General features: G+C 51.1%; 1 protein-coding gene across 1 annotated transcript in view; it reads left to right on the forward strand.

Moving 5' to 3' along the window:
- The first annotated feature begins 7,903 nt into the window (after positions 1–7,903).
- Positions 7,904–20,667, forward strand: part of ankrd11 (ankyrin repeat domain 11) — a 64,505-nt gene continuing 51,741 nt past the window's right edge. The window contains 1 exon segment of the mRNA XM_027007337.2: positions 7,904–7,980. The gene's annotated coding sequence lies outside the window, so the exon portion shown is untranslated.

Consider the following 20,667-nt stretch of genomic DNA (forward strand, 5'->3'; position numbering starts at 1 on the left):
TGCGATAGAATTAGAAACCCCAGTCTGACACAATTACTCCAGGCCCCAGCCGCCTGCGCGAGACCAGAGGGCTGATGGAGGGCGATTAGCTTCTCCAGAGACGCGTGTGGCAGCTCGGCCCCGCCCCCGTTCACCTCCTGAAGCCGAGATTTGTAACACGCTCGGTACGAGTAAATGGGTGCATGTGTAGGCTGCTAAATACTGAGCAGACCAAGCCCTCCCCAATCTCTCACATGCACACTTCCAGCTTGCAGAAGCACCCACTGCTGGTCATCACCATGGCACCTTCGTTCACTACCATGGAAACGGATGCTGGTAAACAAATGGCTTTTACAAGTGTCAAGGATTCTGGAGCTCCGACTGTGTTGAAACTCTTCTATCTTTTTGTTTCTTTTCGTCTCTCTCTCCTCGTCGTCGCCCTGCTGTGGCGCCAGTCAATGCCTCAGCAGTCCCCTTCACTCTGGAAGCTGAAGCAAATAAGTGCACAGCCTGCAACACCTGCAGCGTGGCCCTCTGCCTGGCCCTTCGCCCGTACTGCCGGAATCGCGCCGCCTTCTTCGGACGTGTCGCGCAGAGACCGGCCGCGTGCCTGGGTTACGCAGCCGCGCCCAGTCCTCTGGCTTATTTTCAGAGATTCCTGTGTGAAAGGTACTTGAATGGTTCAAAAGTTCAAGACCGAGGATATAGCCTGTGTTTTAACAGTCTGATAATTCCTGGCTGTGATAAAAAAAAAAAAAGAAAGAAAGAGGAGAGGGAAAAAAAAAAAAAGCCACAGTCCCTGTGCGTGCCTCTCCCTTATTTTAACGTGTGCAAGAGCGAATGGAGTTAAGTCCTTGATTGCTGCTTGGACTATAGATCTGGCCGTCACCGATGCGTCCTGTTCTGGTTTTGGAGCCCTGTTCGTTGGTCTGAGCAGGGCAGTCTCTCTGCCCTGGATCAGCCACTCTCCTCATCTGCTGGAGGTGTAGCTAACTGCTGCTTTATAGTTCTTGGCTGGAAGGGAAAGCCACTCATTTTTCTTGTGCTGCCCTGATACTGTCTTCTTCTTTCCCCCACGTCCCCAGGATGCAGGGGCGTTGCTCATTTTTGCACATTTTAGAATCGACTTGAAATGAATATGGACTCCTACTGCTGCCTTTCTTCTGCCTACCTTAATTACAAACTTTTTTTTTTTTCAGTCTCTCAATGAATATGGAACACAACTATGAAAGCGGTGCGTGTTAAATATCACGGTTAAACCAGCAGAAACATTATGGCAGCCCTCCATTCAGCCTGTGACAAATGGTAAAATGCAAGAACTCACTGTAAATATTGCTATGGTGACAGTGACTTGGTTGCGCTGCCCACGTCTGGGTTGGGTAGAGGCAAGGCTGCTGGGTTGCGTAACAGATGCTCTGGATACTTGGCTTCAGATTTGCTTTAGGAAATATAGGTGTGTGTCCCCCCAACCAGTGTGATTTAGATGCATCTCTAAATCTGTCCCTGCTCAGAAATATCCCTCAGTGCTATAAGGGTTGAAACTGTGTCAGAAACAGCCTCCTTCCATTTGAAACACGAACAGATAAACTTATCTTCTAACTACCTCTTAATAATAAGCACTGCCACCGAGTTTACGTAACAGCTACATTATATAAATGCAGCCCTTTATACTACATCAGGTTTACTCTTCACAATTCTTCCTGGATAAAGCCCATGTTTTTTTTTTATAAGACTAAGCATTTGAAATTCTTTGGAATGCATTGGTTTTACTATTTTTTTAAAACGTATTTATTTTTTTCTATCCAGAGAAATGGTTACCTTGACAACTGGAGAATGGCGGGTGTTTGCAGAGCGTTGGAGCGCAGCACGGCTGCGCTGAATAAACATGGCTCATAACTGTCAGCAGTGGTACAAGTTCCCAGGGATGCTGCTTCTCCTTTGGCTTTCGCCTGGCTTTTTCCCGCCTCCCGCGTGCGGCCACCACGGGGTTCCTATCCCTCGACAAAGCCCATGCGCTTATGCAGCTATAAACGCAGGTTCCATGACATCGCATTTTGGCAAACGCAAACTGAAAAATAATATGGTCTGATTTATGTGTAGAAGGTTTGCAGAGGGGAGGGAGAGTCTGAACCCTATTAGCTGGATGTCGTCGCGTTCTCCAGCTTGCTGCTACTAGTCCAGATGTTTAGGGCTCGGCACTTCCGCGTGTACACACATTTTATGCCCAGGTGTTCATTTCCACACGTTTGAACCTGTGGAGAATGTTCGCCCAGCCTGTGTTGCCTTGACGACCATCTGCGTAGATCTCCTCTACCATGACACCCAGAGTACCCGTGCATCTTCCCTCAGGGTTGCCAGGTCTTTCTCCCCTGCGCGGGGCCTGGCATGCCGCCGCAACCGTGAGCTAGGCTGCGATTAACTGCCCGCTACACCAGATGGGCCCCCCTGCTCCTACTGGGCATATGCAGATAGCTTGGCCCTACGTGCCCCCGCGCTGCCCCACCCCGCTCCAAAGTCCACCGCGCCTCTTTTGTTTATGCGAGAGAGCTCGTACTTGACGGCCCTCTGAGGTCGTTTGAATCACACAGCAACGTGTTTTTGTTTGCTTAATTAATAGACTTGTTATTGCTGAGTCAAATGAAGGCTGAAGAGTATAATGAAGACTGAATATATTCAGCATTAAGGAGCACACCGAGTGTGTGGGCATTGTGGGCATACTATGCTTCAGATTCGATTCAGCCGCAGCAAAAGGGCCAGCAGCAAATCCCCCTGCTTTTTTATTACTCGCCTTTTCATTGAAGTGTACGCAGCTGAACTGAAAGCTGAGCGGTGGAGCGGGGGTTGGGCCACACATCCCAGGCCTGATGTCAGATGGGGGGAGCAGTCCCTACAGAACCAGGCCTGATCAATAATGGAGTTGTTTTTGAGGAGGGGCAGTGAGCAGCTCTGTCTCTTGTGCGGGCACACACACAGACACAGACAGACTCGCGAATGCCCCTCCCCCCCTCTCAGGAGGTAGTGTCACGTTCCCTTCCCCTGTGGAGGACAGATAGGATGGCTGAATTTATTTTGCCTTGGTAAGATATTACAATAAGCAAGCTGCTGCTGTTGATACTCGATGCCTGAAATACAGCAGCCTTGACTCTGGTTTCTGTCATATTGAATTGCCCCTGTTGAAAGCACTAACTTATTACACAGCCTTTCAAATGTAGATGGTAGACACTGGAGAAGCTGCACAGGGGGTGGGGGAGGCAGTAGAGGGGGGTACCCTACACTTTCGGCTTTTTATGCTACTGTGTGTGTGTGCCTTTGTATGTCTTGTAATGGACTGCATGTTGGTTTTTCCAGCTTGTGTGTACATCCCACGCCTGTTGCTGCCTCCCTCTTGCCTGTGCTGTTCGCGTTCTGCCCCGAGTTCAGCATACAGTCAGGTCAGGCCCGTCAGTGACACTGCAGGGCAGGGGCAGAGCGGGCATCTCCTCCCAGACAAACACAGCTGCCTGGGTTGTGGAAATGGTGGTGCTTCCTGTAATCTAATGCGCAAAGGAACCGGGATGGAAAAAAAAAGGGGGGGGGGGGGGGGCAAGGGCCCGATCCAGGCAGGATAAAGCATGGCTGTCCTCAGGCTGAGCATTAGAGCGCCTGTCCACTTGTTAATCCTGTGATGCTGTGTGAAGCACACAGGCCTGCATGTTTACAAAAGCCACAGGCCAGGCCTCTCACTCTCTCACACACACTCTCTCTCTCACTCTCTCACACACACACACACACACACACACACACACACACACACACACATTGATGGTCTGAACTAAAACCTCACACAGTCCCCCACTGATTTACTTTTTTACAGTCCCACAACACCCGACATTTGTCTGTGTGTTTGTATTTATATGTATCATTTGTCTCGCTCTGTCTCCCTATATGTCCACCTCCTTCTCTTGTGCTCTCTGTCTGTCTTCTGTGTCTTTCAGTCATTTCCCTCACTGCTTCTTGTTGGAACAGCCTGGCATATTAAACCCTCATCGTTTGCGTATGTCTGAGTGCATGCTCACCATGCTGTGCAGCTGTCATCAGCAGTGCGTTTGAATTTGGGGGGAAAACCAGCCCTGCACCTTTTTCAGGCCAGACACAGAGCTGCCCTTATGTGGTTATGAGCAAGATCAAGGTTGGGGTTAAAACCATTACTGACCCGATTGGCACGTAGACGGGAAATTCAGGATGAGTGGGTTTGGGGCGTATGTATCTCAAAAAGGCCTTCAACACAAGCTATTCTTGTGTAACAAGAATCCCTGCTGCAGCTGCCTAAGAAGACTCACAGTTTGGTTTTAAGATGACTGTTTTTTTTGTTCGAGTTAGATGGGCAAATGCCTCATTTTGGAAGTATTCTTTCTCCTCATCCGTCAGTCCTTATCTCGTGTTTCAGTCTGAAATGTGCTGTGAGTTGTTTCGTGCACCAGCGATTTCCTCATGTGTTGTTGTTTTTAATCTCTGTTGTTGAGTCAAACCTAATTAGTCAGAATGGCAGTGTTTGAGATGAGCCCAGGTGAGGCTTTAGCAGCGGCCTGTGGGAGCTCTCCGAGGGCTTCCATCTCTGCCCGCGTGGGATGGGAGCTGCTCCGCTTAGCTCCACACTTCAGCTGAGAGAGACGTGAATGGAAAGGGGAGAGGGTGAGTTCCACTGACTCACTGTTTATTTATTTTTGTTTTCCTTCTCCAAACTTTTAAAAATTGTCATGTGTCCACATTACAGATGTTGTATACTTGAACCATCCAGGATCTTGGCAGTTTTTACAAACGATATTTAAATTTTCTTCCTCAAAAACCAATTTCCTCAAACTCTCTCTCTCCCTCCCTCTGTCTCCTTCTTCCCTCGCTCTCCCTCTCCCTCCCTCCTTCTCTCTCCCCTCCCCCTGTCTCTCGGAGTGCTGTGATGTGGTGTAATGATATAACGTGCCGGCTAAGGCCCGAAGACTCACGGCTGCCTCTTCCGGGGCTACACCCCCCGCAAGTCTCCCACCCCGTACATGCCTTTACACTTAGTCTAAATAGCATCCTTATCTGGGGGCGTTGAGAGGTTTTTTGCCGTGCCCGGCCGCGCCGGTTCTCTGTAGACGTTTGTAGTCGGGTGGCCAGGATGTGGGCAGCGGGAGCAGCCCCCCTGACGGGCCCCAGTGCCACCTCATCCCCCTCTGCAGAAGAGAATTGTGAAAGCATCCTCTTTGGCAGGGAAAATAAACAGGCCTTTGACTCGTAATTCAGGGTGCCATGGCGCTCCTCCTCGGGCCCAGAGTTTCCCTTTTAAGGTCAGTGGTGCATGCACCATGTACAGGCAGGGAGAGATTAAAGGACTGGTTCTACTTCTCCCCGCGCAGCCGGCGCTCGCGGACAGCAAAGATTTCTAGTTCGCTCTTATCTTGGAAGGGGTCCGGCTGTTCCAGCTGTTCCCCGACTGGGTTTTGTACCAGCCACTTTAACCATGTGTATAAATAAAGGCATGAATTCATTACAAATTTGTTCTGTAATAATAATAACTTTATTTTAATTTGTTTCTTTTTATCACCTGGGAGATTACATGGAAAGGCTTGTGACGCACTTGTGAGCGCTTTCTGAGAAAGTGAGAGGTGTGTCTGAGATGATTAGCTGTGACCCTGCCCTCTGTGCTGCTAAAGGTCAGCTCTGCTCATCTGGGATGTAATCAAAGCTTAATATGTTAGCAGCCACACCAGGTCTTCTGTACATGCGAGTGTACGTTTGTACGTATGGTTGCTCAGCTGTCCCAGAGCCACCCGCGGCCCCCTCGGAGGTAACATTGCCCGGGGGGGCCTTGACCTGGTCCCATTTTTAGAGTAGGACCACCGTCCTTCTTTGCTTTCCACCATATAACACACTCAGCTTTTTTTTTTGTCTGCGTCTTGAGTACCGCGCTGTGGCCAGGCATTGCTGCTGGTGTTGACATGGAAACAAAAGTTTTAGTTTGTGTCGCTCCAACTGGCAACTCTGAAAGTTGATGATATATCAGCGTTGTTGATATATTAGACAGGACGGTCCATGGTAAAGCTCATGCCCTTGTGCGGGCTGGCCTACATGCCACGGTGTGTACTAGATCACTGATATTCTAGTCTACACTCATCATATCTGATTTTAACACAGGTGTGCAGCCAGACTCTTCTAAGAGTTAAGAGAACGTGTAACAAAAAAGGACACTCTCTCTCTCACACACACACACACACACACACACAAATCAGCATATTTCATCAGTAAAGTAAAATAAAAACCATGGGCCTGCTCATGTGGGCTGCTATACATATTCTTGGTTGCTCTGTCTGAGAGTGGTACTGATTTAAACCGCTCGTTAGTATGACTGCAGTGACGTGCCTCTGTGTGCGTGCCTACGTGTCCCTTCTGGTGATATTTTGAAGGACTCTGTTATGTAAGTAAATTAACAAAAATACAGGAGATGTGACCAACAAACTTTGATTTTCATTACAGGGGTTCAGCCCTCTTCTATAGCAGCCTGGCTCTTCTCAGCCTTCTGTACATGTTACCATAGCCAGCTACCTTCAACTGGTGACTACAGGTGACATTGTGACATACTCAAGTGAAAGGTTTTCAAGGTTACCCTGCAATGGCGATCTCACCATGATTCAGCGAAGTCGGCCAACTCTAATAAATCTTAGAAAGGAAAACGTTACGTACGTAGTTTCTGTAAGGTGAACTAGGAGAGGCGTGCCTGGCTAACAGCTAGCCGCACGCAGCATACACACTACTTTTGTTTTGTCAAATGTATTTGTAACTGTACTCCATTTTGAAGACTGCTGATATGTGTTTTGGAATTCCAATGATTTCTTAAGGTGACATTGTCTTGTGGGGGGTATGCAGAAGGGAGACCTGCTTCATGCACTGTGTACCACTGGATTTCATCAGGATTGTTCAGTAATGGACATCCAAGTTTCGCATTCCCATGGTTCAAATCTGTAATATCTGGCTTATCTTCTGAATATGACGTTCTGTATTCACAGCTAGACCATTTTGGATATGGCTTGCTATGCCGTCTGTGTGGGGTCTGGGGAATTTTTTTTGCAGCAAGATTGCAGCCCCCTCTCCCGAGCACCGTGCGAAGGGGAGTGGCAGCTCTTAGCCGAGTCTGCGCTGGTGATCCTGGGAGCAGCTCCTCCCAGGCCTGCCCTTAATCTGCCCTCGCCGGCCTGCTGCAGAAACCTCCGGAAGTTTGATGTTGCATTTAGCACTGGAGAAGGCCTCGCTGTCTGTGCACTCAAACACTTTCCTCTTTCTTGAATGTGGATGCAGCTGCAGGGGTTCTGAAACAGCACTTTAGATGTTTTTACTTCTTGCACTGGTTCTGTTAGTTTAACTGTGTGTTTCACTGTTTGTCCTGCTTTCACCATTTTGCCTCTGAGGCCAGTTAGGTCAGAACTACAGTCCTGTTAGGCAGTGTGTTTCACTGTTTGTCCTGCTTTCACCATTTTGCCTCTGAGGCCAGTTAGGTCAGAACTACAGTCCTGTTAGGCAGTACTGTGCCATAATAAAACATGACTCTGAAAGTGTCGGAGGAAGAGCCATGAACCACTTCCCGTTTGTCCTTTGTACCACGGTTGCCGCCATCAACACGCAGTTGTTGGCATCTGTTGATGCTCTCCAGCGCCCGACAGAACCGGGCCAGAATTGGCCCTCCCACCCCGGAGGCTGCAGTGGCTCTCCCTGCCGGGCTAGGACAAGCCGGGCCTGGCAGCAGAAGAAACCACAGGGGGAAGAGGGGTCCTTGGACGCCACGTCCCATTAGGAATGTCAGAGCGTTGCATCCGGGGTACTAACCTTTCTCTTTTTCTTTCTTGTTTTTATTTTTTAATATGTTGCAGGGTTCCTTGGATTTTACAGCCACATCCCACCCCCCCTCCCCCCCTTTTCTTTTCTTTCCTCCTCCCCCTCCCCTCCCCCCTGGATTTTAACCTTTCATCTCTGAAGACAGCCATGGAATCGGTAAATATGAACCTCCTCCTTTAGTGAACACTGGCATGCTGGTTGAGTTGGGTTTGTGCTCTGTGCTGGGTCCTATCTCTGTGGTGGAAGAGCAGTGATGGTGTTCAGCCCGTGGTTGGTTTAGTATTAAAACCTGTTCTCGCTGACTCCGGTACCGCATGTCTGAAATCCTGTTTACCAGAATCATTAGAAAAACCTGCTTAAGATGGTGCTTTTGGGGCCTTGTGAATGAGTTACATTTGCCCCCTCCAGCTTGATTTCTATGGCTAAAAGATGTGCACGCGTGTGTGTGCGCACATATGTGTGCTAGACTGAGCACTAGTTCTAACAGGCAAGTCTGAAGGGCTGGAATGTGTGTTAAGAGCAGGGCTTAGTGCGTGCCCAGGCCCTGCCTGTCTCTGCTGGGGGTTTTCTTTTTTTGTTTTTTAGGTTTTTATTTATTTTTACCTGGTGTGTTGTGCATGGATGTTGGTTGGTTGGTTGGCGTGTGTGCATACTCGTGAGTGTTTGCGCACTCATGCACACAAGTGGGGGGGTGGGGCGGTGGTATGGGAAAATGTTTGTAAAAATGGGTTGCGCTAGCTGAGAGCTGTTTTTGACAGAGAGCATCCATCCAGTGTTTGGTTCATGCCATTGCTTGGCCTTCATCAGTAGCCAATGTGATCTCAGGCTTAACACACAAGCATGTGCAACACAGACACACATCTATACACTCCTGCTCCTCTTCCCAAGGCACACACACACACTGCCTCACATTACTCTGATCTTCTGCCCATTTTGGTTTGTGTAGCTCGTGTGTGTGTGTGTGTGTGTGTGTGTGTGTGTGTGTGTGTGTGTGTGTGTGTTCTTTGAACATGTACCTCAATTCCAGTGTTTTTGGGTTGTGTTGGTTTCCTCCTGTTGGTCTGTGCTCTATTTGAGTTAATGCATTGCAGGCATCTTTGTGGAATTAGCCTGCTTGGTTTCTTGATTTAATTTTTTATGCTTTTTTCCACATTTGATACAATATATCTCACCCTGAAGTTCTCCTCTGCAGCCTGTGTGACCCTAGCTCTGTGCGGCAGTGTGTCTCCCTGAGCCGAGCTCTGTGCAGCAAGCCACAGAGTGAGCAGCCCTTCCTCATTCCCACATGGCCCATTTATTATTGACAAAAATGTATTGTGTATTGAACAGTCCCTTTATGAATATAGTGTGTGATGTTTTACTTGCGTTGAGTTAGTTAACATCTGTTCTGTTCTCTGGATGTTGCTTTGGCAGTTCCTCCAGAACATGGCTGGCTCTGTAGAAAAATGAAGAAGGTATTTTGAGGCGATTTAGAAATTTTATACCAGTAAGGTGTGCTATCTCTCTCTCTCTCTCTCTCTCTCTCTCTCTCTCTCCTTCCTCCCACCAGTCTCTCTCCCCCCCCCCACATCAACACTTCCCTCAGTCTTCCCTGTGTGTTCTCACCTTGGGTGCTGCAGCTCGAGGAAGCTGGTGCTGTTTACCTCCAAAATCAGACCATATCTGCTTACCATCAGTGGAAACCAAGGAAACTGATCACAAAGCTCCTGAATGCATGTGTGCGCGTGCACATGTGCTTGTCCCCCCTCCCCTTCATGTGCTGCCAGTCACATGGTTTCCAGGCACCCAGTACAGTAAATCAGAATCAGATTTTATTTTTAACCGCTCTGAATCCTACACTGTGTTGATGGGTAGCAGAGGCGTCTGCACATGCTTCCTCCACCCTCTCTTCCCAACCACCCCCCAGCCCCCTCCCCCTTGAAGCCTGAGCGCAGCCTACACCCAGACACTTATTATTTGCAGTGTTATCTGTAGTCATAGATGAAAGGAAGCCCTCTCCTGTGATCGCCCGCCCTGCACTGCGTTGCCTCTGCTCATTACAAGCATGTCCATCCCCCGTCTCTCCCACCCAGCCCTGTCCTAAACAGGGCCTGTCCCTCAACAGGATTAGCCTGCACTACTTCGAGTAAGGAAGTTGGCCCTGCCAGTCATATTGCATAAGACTTATTGCTCGGCTTGAGACAACTGTAGTGGCTTTGTTCCCCCCCCCCCCCCCCCGCCACCGCCGCCGCTCTGCCCATCCCCCACTCCTGGCAGGCCACATGCTAATGCTCGTTTGAAAGAGTCTGTGTGCTCCACATAGGCCTGGCTCTGTGGCGTGTGAGCGAGCGCGAGCAGGAAAAAAAAAAACTCATCATTAGCCCGCAAAATGGCATCTCGCTCACGTCTCAGGCACGGGAGCGCCAGCCCGGAAGAGCCCAGCGGAAAAGAGTGAGCGGGAACGTTCCGCCTGCCAGATTCTGTCATGCGGGCCGTGCGAAGGACTGGAGACTGGAGGAGGAATGTATATCTTTTGGCCCTGGAGCGTCTTGTCGATCTAAAATATAGGTGCTATGTTGGTGTGAGCAGATAGTGTGCTGAGGTTCAGTGTGTCTGTATTGTTTTGATATCTGGACTTGACCCGGAGCTGGTGCAGATAGGCTGGCTAATTAGCCCTTGGTATGGAAGGCCACAGACTCCTGGAAGAACAGAATCCATGGTTGTATTCCACTAGAACTTGGAAGCGAGTTGCAGAGGGGACATGTTGATTCTTAGTGCAGAACTGCCAAACATGTTCATTTTGCTTCAGCATCACCAATACTTAAATAATTAATTGAATTATTATATCTAAATGAAGTCCATTGGCTATTTTCAGACAGAGAAAGGAAGCGATGGTGCAGAGAGAGACCCATGTCTGTTTGTTATGGTGCTTACATAAGTGTGGTAGAACAGGAGTCTCTGTGCATAATCCAGGTGAATCATAGACTAAGGGGGACGCTCACCAGAGGGACCTTTTTGGAGCTGACCCTGCTGCTGTAGTCAGACACTTGAAAGTCGTTAAAGACTTGGCACCCGAGAATCTGCTCTTAAGATCATTATCCTGAAGAATGATGTCACTGTACTATTCATCACTGTGGCAGCTGACTGGCCGCGATACAACTCTCTTCCTCCAGCAACATTCCCGCAGTCACCTTTGTCCGGCAAATATCAGCACGCCTGACGTGGACTGTGTGGTTTTGAGGGGAGTTTCAAAGGCGTCAGAATGGGGGGGTAGCGGGGGGGTGGCTTTAGAGCGGTCCTCCAGCCTGAGTGCTCTCGTCCTCGCCGATAAAAATAAAATAAATTTGGGGGCCGCCTAAAAAGAAGCCATTTCCTCTCCAACCAAGTGGAGTTCAGTTTCAGCTTTTAACTGCGACCCCGAATGGGCATCTTTTTTCTTTTTTTCTCTTTCTTACTTTTTGTTCCCCACCCCTCCTTGCAGCCAAAGTACACAATGTATCCGTTAGTGAAGAGAAAGTACAACTCTCATCTACAGGAATGTGCTGTCGAGAAGCTCGAGCTCCTTCTCACGCTGGGATACAAGCTCCTGGTCAGGCGGCGCCGCCAAGTCCACCGTTTTTCCTTATTCCCCCTTCCTCCTCCTCCTCCTCCTCCTCCTCTTCGTCCTTCCACACGTGGGAAGGGCTGGACAGGCATGCAGCCATGACCTCTCCAGGACCACAGTGACCACGGCGACGTACAGCCAGCACTGCCGGAGAGCTCGCAGAAGGTTACGGGGTTTGTGGGCACCGTCTGCGAGCTGGCTGCCCGAGCTCTACATGTGGATAGAAGACTTTCCTTTCTCTTTCTGTCTATTTTCTCCTTTCACTTTTATTAAGACGTCTGCCAAATTTTTTCCCTCCCCCCTCCTTCGTGTCTGTCTAAATTTGGATCCCACCTTTCGAGATTTGTTCTGTTAATGCGTGGTGAGTCACGGCTGCTCGGGGCTGAGCACACGTTTGCTCGGTCAGGTCTGCACCACCAGCGAGGGGTCCTTCGTGTGCTTCCTGCCATGGATGGCCCTCCCTGCAGCCCCGCGCTGGCCGTTGCCACCACGCCACTGGGTCGTTAGCTAGTGTCACACTTAAAATCAGCCGTCTTCGGATTTACTGGCTAGATGGATTTGTGGTTAGGGCACTGGAACAAACGACTGACTTGGAAGGAGCCCACCCGTGGCGTCCACCGGAGGCCATGCCGTGCGCTCGCTGGCCCGCCGTGTTTAGCTTTCTGGCATACCCATGAAAGGACACGCAGAGCTTTGCAGACACTGTATTGTTTTTTGCTAAAGCTGTCTCACCTCGACCTGCAAGCAGTAATTGGGTTCTTTGTGAATGCAGTGTGTTTTTATCTCTTCCTTGACAATTGAGCGGAAGGGGTTCTTCTGCCTCTGCTGATACGGGCTGCTGTGTGAGACGTCAAACGCTGGCACTGCGTTCCAAAGACAAAAACAAAACCAGGAACAGCAGCACCCTGGAACAGCATGTTTGACGACGATGATAAAAATCCACAGCTGATAAATCCGCCCCATTTGTAACTTTTTGCCACTTTATCATCGTCATCATCATCATGTTGGGAATGTGCTGATCCTGGGTCAGTGGAGGCATGGATCCTCTTGCTCACGTGGATGTGACTCAGACACTCTATATGCTAATGAAGGTCAGTGGAGAGCAGGGCTGTGTTGCAGATATGTTGTGGCTCTGCGGAGGTGGGAGGGGGCTGACTGCAGCCAGCTGCGAGTGTGCGCGTGCGCGTGCACATGCTCGCACGTGTGCATGCGTGTGTGTGAGCATGTGCAGATCTGAGGCCCACATAGCTCCCTCCCCCGCGTCTTTTCATTCCTGTGTGACGTTTGGGTTTTTCCCCTTGCTCTTTCCACTCTCACTTTCACTCACGCGCTCTCCCTCTCCCTCTCTCTCTCTCCCCCATGCCCCTTGCACCATCTCCCTCCTCTCCTTCTCTGTCCCCTGTCTTTCCTGGCTGTGTCTGGATCACGATGACCGTGCTGTTTTCAGTGTTGGAGCTGAGATGGCGAACCCAGCGTTTGATCACAGGGCCTGAAATAAAGCTGAAACACCCTGACCTTTCCCCCTTCCCATGCATGCCCGACTCTGGCACTCTCTATGTAAATAAGGCTGTCAGTGATAATGGCCTTAGTTAAGGTGACAAGGTGTTGTACTGTACTCAATTATGTGATCTTGCCGCTTATCTGAGAGCTTAGATAGTAGCAGGGCCTATTTTGGGGAGATGCTTATTAAGGGTTGAAAGAGATGAGTGCTCCTTCCCGTGTCTCCGGTTTCTGACCATAATGGCCGTAATAATGGACCCTGTTTTTGATTGTTTGTGTCAGCGGGGCTCTGGTTTCAGGAAACTGTGCACTTAACATTTTTTCCAGTAATCTGAAATCCCATGAAAGGGGGTGTGAGCCCTGTTCGCCAGGCCTGTAACATGAGGGGCCTAGCCCACCAGCAAAGCTAACCCGCCACAGCCTGTTTCAGCTCAGCTACCTCCCACTCCGCCAAATGCGCACATACGCATACGCACACGCACACACACCACCTCCAGCCAGCACGCTGTGACCTTGGTGTCGGGTGTCTGTTGCCTGGTAGCAAGCCAGTAGCACCCCCGGGATGGCGCGTCCTTCTCTGCGACCCCGCAGCGGGTTCGCATGCCACTTGCTCCCCTTATCGGTGCCGGCTCTCTGCTCTCTGTGACAATCCATTGGGGAAAATCGCAGCTGAGTTCAAGCAAGGTGAGCTGTCTCCAGCCTCATCTTGCCCACTGTGTAAACAGTGCCTGCTGTGATGCGGAGCAGACTGGGGCTCCGTGTCGTCTTCCGGCCGCCACAGAGACGGCTCGAACCCCTGCGCAGACCTTTCTGCTGACCTTTGATTAGCTGCAAGTATCGGGGGAGAGTTAAATGAACCTCGTCTTTCTCATTTTCTGGCTAATGGATGAAATAAGGGTTGTTTACACCGCGTTTTGACCGGCGCGTGCTCTGGCCGAGCTGTTGGGGAAAGTTCAGCTGGAGTCACTGTGATAAATGTGTTGGAAGCGCCGTCTGGCCTGACTAACCGGTTCAGGGACCTAAATTAGCCAGACAGATCAGATCTATCGCTGATCACTCAGGCCGTTTGTTTTGTCGGGCCAGGATGCTGCCAGCTTCCCTTAATTATATATGCCTGGGCTTTTTTATTTCAGCTCTTCTAGGCGCAAGTGAAATCATATTGTTTTGCTAGCAGTAGATTGGGAGCCTGTGATGGTAGTTACCAAAGAAACATCAATCCCGCTTGATATTTTTTGCTTGATCCATTTAGTAGGTGTGTGATTCCTTTTAGAAATTATTTATACTTAAAATACAAGTTACAAATGTGGTCTGTGTAGTCTCTCGTTGGCCCTGTGAGGTCTGTTCACTCCCAGTATTTTTCATATCCAGTTGTCCTCTGGTCCTTTTAACTGGATACTGAAAACACTACATCATACTTCAAAACATTTTCTTTTGCATGTGTGTGTGCGCGCGCGCGCATGTGTTGAAGCTTGACTGGAGCCATAAAAAGATGGCTGTCTTTTGTCATGTCTCCGTAGCGAGCCAGGCTGAGCTGCGCTCAGGAGGAGGACCATGATCCAGGTGTTCCTCCGTTACTGAGCTCCGAGTGCCAGCAGCCGCTGCATCTGGTCCTTTTCTGTGCCCTCGCTCCAGCTCTCAGCCCCCATGCCGCCCCCAGCTTTGAGAACCTGCAGCTGGCCGGCTAGATCCGCCGCAGAATGCGCCTGGGCTTGTGTGCTTCACAGAACTCCTGCTTGGAATTGTGGTTGTTTTTTCTTTCCTTTTTTTTTCCGACAACACCTCCTCACCTGTCTCTGCCCTCGCTCACTCCTGCTATTTGCCTTCTGTTGTCTTTTGCTTTTTCAAACGTACCTCTGAAGAGTGAGAAATACCGGATACGTGTATGCCGTCGTTCAGCTTGTGAGGCCCAGCTTCCCCAGCCCGCTCGCTAGAAGAGCACCCGGGACATTTGACATAGAGACCTTGAGAAAAGCCCTTGATCATTTTGGCCGTGGCGTATTGGTCAGCTGCAGAGAGGGGAAAGAGAGAGAGGTAGAGGTAGAGAGAGTGTCACAGTGGCGCTCTGTGTGTCCGTTTTCTCGGCCAGAGCCAAGCTGGGGCCAGCAGCCAGCCAGGAGAACAGACGAGGCAGCAGATGGGACCTCCTCAGACTTAACCCTTCCCACGCCACACATGCCCCATCTGTCTAGTCAAGCAGGCTCAGGCCACCATCATCTTCGTCCTCCTCCTCCTCCTCTGTGTTGTCTTAGCATCCACCCTGACTCTCTAGGAGCGCGCAGGGGCCTCTGATTAACTACAAGCCGTCATGGGGGACATATGGTCACCCCTCCAAGAGGTGACCACCTCTTCCCCTTCTTCCCCAACCCTTCTTATTTACTTCCTTCTCTCTTGCGTACAGTGTTAGGAAACTGAGTTAAAAACGGATCTGAGTTGCACCATCTCTGTGTGTTGACATGCCTCACCCCTGTGATAGCAGCTAGCAGGAAACCATTTGGGTCAGATGACTGTGTATAAAAGATGCCGCCTGGCAGTTCACACAAACAGGGCAGTTAAGGCCTGTCACTGGTGAACACCTCTTAGACGCACGTGACGTAGGCCTTTCTCGTGAACTGTTTATGGCTGGAATAGTGAGACTATTGTCTGAACTCTTTCCTGGGTGTGGGTTTACCAAGCTGCTGGTTAAACACAGATCAATCTTCAATGTGCAAACTTTATGGATGGCTCCCTATCTGCTCATAGCTACAACTCTTGTAAAGAAAGCCTTTGGGAGGACCAGTGGTGGGGAGTGACCTGATGCAGCGTGGGGATCAGTGGAGACACGAAAGTGTGAGATTCCTCAGAAACAGCCAGGATCAGAGAACCGTCTACTTCTGCACTTTTTGGTAAGGGTGCGCCACTTCATACGCCATAATTCTGTTGGCACTTCATAGCCAGTGTGTTGTCGTTTTGCTGGGGCCCAAACTCACACGGGGCCCTCATTTCGCTTTCTATTTAGCAACTGGAAATCCCCATCTGCCATATTGTGGAGCGCTGAACATGGCTTTTCAGGGCGCTGGCTGTCCAGGCTGCTGCTCCCTAGGCCTCCCCTTTCAGACCCACCTTTTGTGCTTTACCCTTTCTTGTTTGGTCTTGCCCCCCAACCCCAGCCCCTCCCCCCACGAGCCTCTGAAGAATAAGAGAAAGTTATGTCATCCGCCTTCACAAACAATGGCAGGCAACATTCCCCTCTCCTTTTCTTGAACCCCACTCACCCCCTTGGCCCAGTCCAGCACAGGCAAGCCTCAAGGAGAAGGGCTGAGGAGTTGGGGGGAGGGGGGTGAGCTCCCAGCTCTTTTCAGCCTTCTCTCATTGTGAAGGGCTGGCCTCTCTTTGTGGCTATGAAAGAGAGCACTGTGCGCTCTGGGCTCCAACAGCCTGACCTTTGTCCAAAAAGGAGATCCAGGGGTTTGGCCAGTGTCATGTTGCCACCCCCCCCCCCCCCCCCCCCCCCCCAGCAACTCTCCCCTTCAACATTCCACTCGCTTTCATTTTAATTTCACTTCAGCCTTTCAGGATAAAAGTGCCCCCCCCCCCCATGACCTCTGGCCAGGGTGAGTTGACCTCTGAGCGATGACCTCCTTTTCTCCGTTCGTCTTCTCTGGTGGCGATCAGTACCACTGGCGCTCATGTGGAACCCAGCCACAGCAACAGCGGTTGCCCTGCCGCTGATGACATCATCATTTGTGTGACTGATGCCCCTCTCTATTCCTGGAGCGTGGAAAGAGCTGGAACCAGAGCCAAAATGGCTGACCCTTTCCAGGAGCAGTGGCTTGGGGAGGCTTGGAACGGCCTCGGATCGCAGCCTTTCTTTTTCTCCTTCTCTTTTGTGTGGTTTACTTTGCAGATTAAGCTGTCTGCTTCTCTACAGTGGAAGCTGCCAGCCTTGGACAGGATTTGCTCTCCTTGTCACCAGTTGTTGTTTGACTTGGACTTGGTGTATAAAAGATCTGGCTGGCGAATGAGAAACTTGACCAGCTACACTCGTGTCTTTATATTTTTGTTCCAAGGAAAGTGCTCTGTGGGTTTCTGTGAACATCGCCGTTGAGCCACGACTGCGCGTGGAAGCGCAGATCTGGGGTTGAGTGCAGGCAGGCTTCACTTTTCACACATGCGATTTTCTCAGGCTTGCTCCAACCGCAGTGCATATGCAAATGTTGCCGGTGTTTACTGCTCAGCTGGTGCCGTTTCGGCCCCGTGACTGTGAGTGCAGTTCACCTGTTAGGAAGGCACCACTGTTATTTTCAGTTGCAGACTCTTCCTGTTCACAGGACTGTGCCGTGCTCTGAACTGCCAAGAAAGCCCCTGATCTGTTAGCATTGAGCTCAGTGCTCATGCTGCGATACGCTGTGGAAAACTAGTCATATTGCATTTTCAAAACGTATTGGTTTGTTAAAGGAGAAGGAGAGAATGTCAGTTGGAGCATATGTGCTGAACGTAAAGGCGGCAGACTGGAAAACAGCCACCAACGTTAAACAGGGTGGCGTCCTAAAACACGAAGCCACGGGCATGAGCTGTGAGGTCTGCAGGCCCAGAGAGCCTGGCTCCAAGCACACGTGTTTGTGTGGGTGTCTGCGTGGGCGTGTGTGCATATGAGAGTTTCCATTGAGAAAGCACTAATGGTGTATCTGAGTCTCCCCCTCTCTCTTTCCCTCTCCCCAGGGTGGGAGCATTATCCTTCCCGACTGTAAGAACTCCATTATTTACCGAGCGCTGAGCCCATCCTAAGACAATGTTCCATTAGATTGCATTAGCCAGATTTATAGCTCTTTCTCTCTTGATGTCTGTCTGTTTCTGTCCATCTTCCTCGTTCACCGTCTTCCTCGCACCCCTGTTAGTGGCCCTGCGGCATAATGAAGCCGTATAAGGCAGACACAGAGTCTCTGCTGTCCTGGGGGAAGGGGCCGAGACAGCTGTGGGTGTGGGACGTGCTCACGAGACCTGCCGTTGGTGGTGGTTGGATAAGGAGAGGGGTGTATGAACGTTTTTGCCGTCTCCGGCCGTCCTCCGTGAGCACACCAAGTATGGAAGCCCAGGGGGTCATCTACCACCCGCAGGCACCGGGACGGCCGCCGCGGGCCGGCTGGCGTGGAGAAGGTACCAGGAAAACGGGTCTGGACACATACTGGAACGTTTCAGCTGGCTGCCTCCAGCTCTAAATCGCTCCTCTAAATAAAGTGCACGCTGTTCTCTCAGCCTCTTTTTCTTTCCGTTCCTCTACTGGCTCGTTGAGCGCCAGCCCTGTTCATTTTCTGTGACCTGCTCCCATATTGGTATAGCTTCTTGTCCACTATTGGTTGATTTCTTGCCTATGCCCCTCCCCCATCTCCGTGGCTCTTGCAAGCACCGTCTCGGCTCCAGTGAAGGGGCAGCGTAAGCTGGGCTCGCCCTAAGAGAGAGCCACCATCTCCATGACTGTCACCGCTACTCTAGCTAGTACTCTAACTGTAGCTAGTGGCTCTAGCTGGACTGCAACGCAGTTCCGAGGAGTTTAGCAGACCCTGCTGTCCTTTAGCACATGGTGCATAGAGCAGGGTTTGTTTGTTTTTGTGGGAGGGGATAGAATAGAAAGTGGGAATGAGATGAAGGGAGAAGGGAAGGAGTGAGATAATGAGACATGCTTATCATGTCTACGCTCCTAGAGTACATCTGTCTTCAGTGTGGAGGCGGGGTGTGAGGCAGGCAGGGAGGCGGGCAGGCCGAGGCTCCTCAGGATCTGCGTATGGCTGCTGGTAAGGGCATGTCGTCCCCTGCCATAATGCCTGGTCTAAACGTGCTGCTCAGGACCCAGCGGGCTCAGCGCGTGTGGCGGCAGGCAGTCGGGGATGGAGGGGCCTGTCAGCAGTGTGGGCAGCGCTCTCGGCTCCCAGACCCCCGCAGCTCCGAAGGCTGCCCCACGCCTGGAGCTTTGGAGCTGGGCAGGCGGCAGAGGGGAGGGGGCGAGCGGCGGTACTGCACGACTGCGGGAAAAGGCCAACAGCAGGTCTCGTTCCACCAAGAAAGGCCAGTGAAAGTGCTAACAGTGCTAGCCTTTGTGCTGCGCGAGCCGTGTTGGCAGCTAATGTGGAAGTGTCCCTTTCGGGCTGGGGAGGGATGCACATCCCCAGTCTTTCAGTAATACCTACTGCAATTTAAGTGCTGTTGGGTTCCTAAGCTCCGTGGGCGATGCATATTTAGTTTCTGTGTGGTAAAGGTTAAAAGGGCTGATTTTGTGCGTGTGTGCGTCTGTGCGCTGTGAGCGGGTGAGCGAGTTCGCACACAGCTAGGCTTGCAGAGCCTGTTTGTTATCCTAACCCTTCACAATGAACTTCGCGCTCTCCTCGCTTTCTCTTCCCGCCTCTCCAGTCGCCGCCTGTGTTCCCCCCCGTCGCCAGGGTGACGAGGCCAGGCCTGTGCCAGGCTGCCTGTGCGTGTGGTCTGCTCTCTCCTTATCCGCAGTAAACGGACCCCGTCGCCCGGCTCCCAACTCTGCCTCCGCCGGGCCGGCAGCCGAAGCGGTGGCCATTGTGTCTTCCTCCTCCTTCCTCTGTGGCTATTTTGAACACCACTGTTTTTACAGAGTACAGCGCAGAGTATTTATATAGGCGAATCTCTTCTCAGTGAAGATACAACTCTCTCCTCCTCCCTCCCCCCATCTCTCTCTCTCTCTCTCTCTCTCTCTCTCGCTCTCTCTCTCTCTCTCTCTCTCTCTCTCTCTGGAGCTGTTTACAGTAATAGGCCCAGGTTTTCTCAGCCCTCCTGCTTCCCCTTACGGGGCTAGCCATTTGCAGTTACCTTGGCAACGGCCTAGTGGACTGCACGGTTAGTGCGAGAGGCACAAGAGCAAGCAGCGGTGCACTGTGAGATTGGGGGAGCAGGTGATAGCAGGAGGGGTGAGCTGGATCTGCTGATCACCTGCCCCTGCTGACACACGCACGCGCGCGCATGTGTGCGTTTGCAGAAGTAGCGCTCCTCTCTCCTGAGCTTGGCCCAGATAATCTGCTCAGGCTCCCAGTCAAATGCGTCTGCACCTGTTCCCCAGCCCTGTCTCCCAATCCCACTGACTAATACATCACAGCGAGGGAAGTGCCAACACATGGTCTGTGCGATTGGGTGGGGGCGCGGCAAGGGGCTGGGCCAAAGAAGGAATGCTAGTCTTCAAAGTTCTCATCGGGCATTCGGCTCACGGCGCACGCAGGCGCTGGTTTGCAAGGGCGTAGAGAGGAGTTGCCTGACAGGAAGGATGAAGAGAGAAGGTCGACTTGAAAACGCCAGCACGCCACCGTGGAAAAGCGCAGCAGCTTCTGAGCTTGTGCTCGGATTCGAGTTTCATGTGTCTTTGCTTGGATTGGTGGAGAGCTTTGTGTTTTTGTGTTTAAGCACCAGGGATTGGTGTATATATGGCATCTGTCAGGTACTGATATTTCCTGCATCTTAGCACAAATGTGGGTGAGGACTCAATTAGTTCAGCAGCCTTGCTGTGAAAATAAACACTGCAAACAAGTGTGTCAGCATGTCAACTGATTTCTAGCCTGGTCTGAATAATCAGCTGTAAATATCAGTGATTCTGAGTGCTCAGCCACCCCTCAGTGCCATGGGTTCCTCTGTTCAGGTTGGCGTGTGCTTCTCTGTGGAGCTGGGCTGGGCAGTATCCGGGACTGAAGTGCCCACTCAGTCCACGTCCACCTTTCCCAGGCTACTCCCAGCCAGAGCATCATGCAGCGCCTTCCGCCGAGGTTTTCCCA

This window comes from Electrophorus electricus, chromosome 21 (genome assembly GCF_013358815.1).
Source record: "Electrophorus electricus isolate fEleEle1 chromosome 21, fEleEle1.pri, whole genome shotgun sequence".
NCBI lineage: Eukaryota > Metazoa > Chordata > Actinopteri > Gymnotiformes > Gymnotidae > Electrophorus > Electrophorus electricus.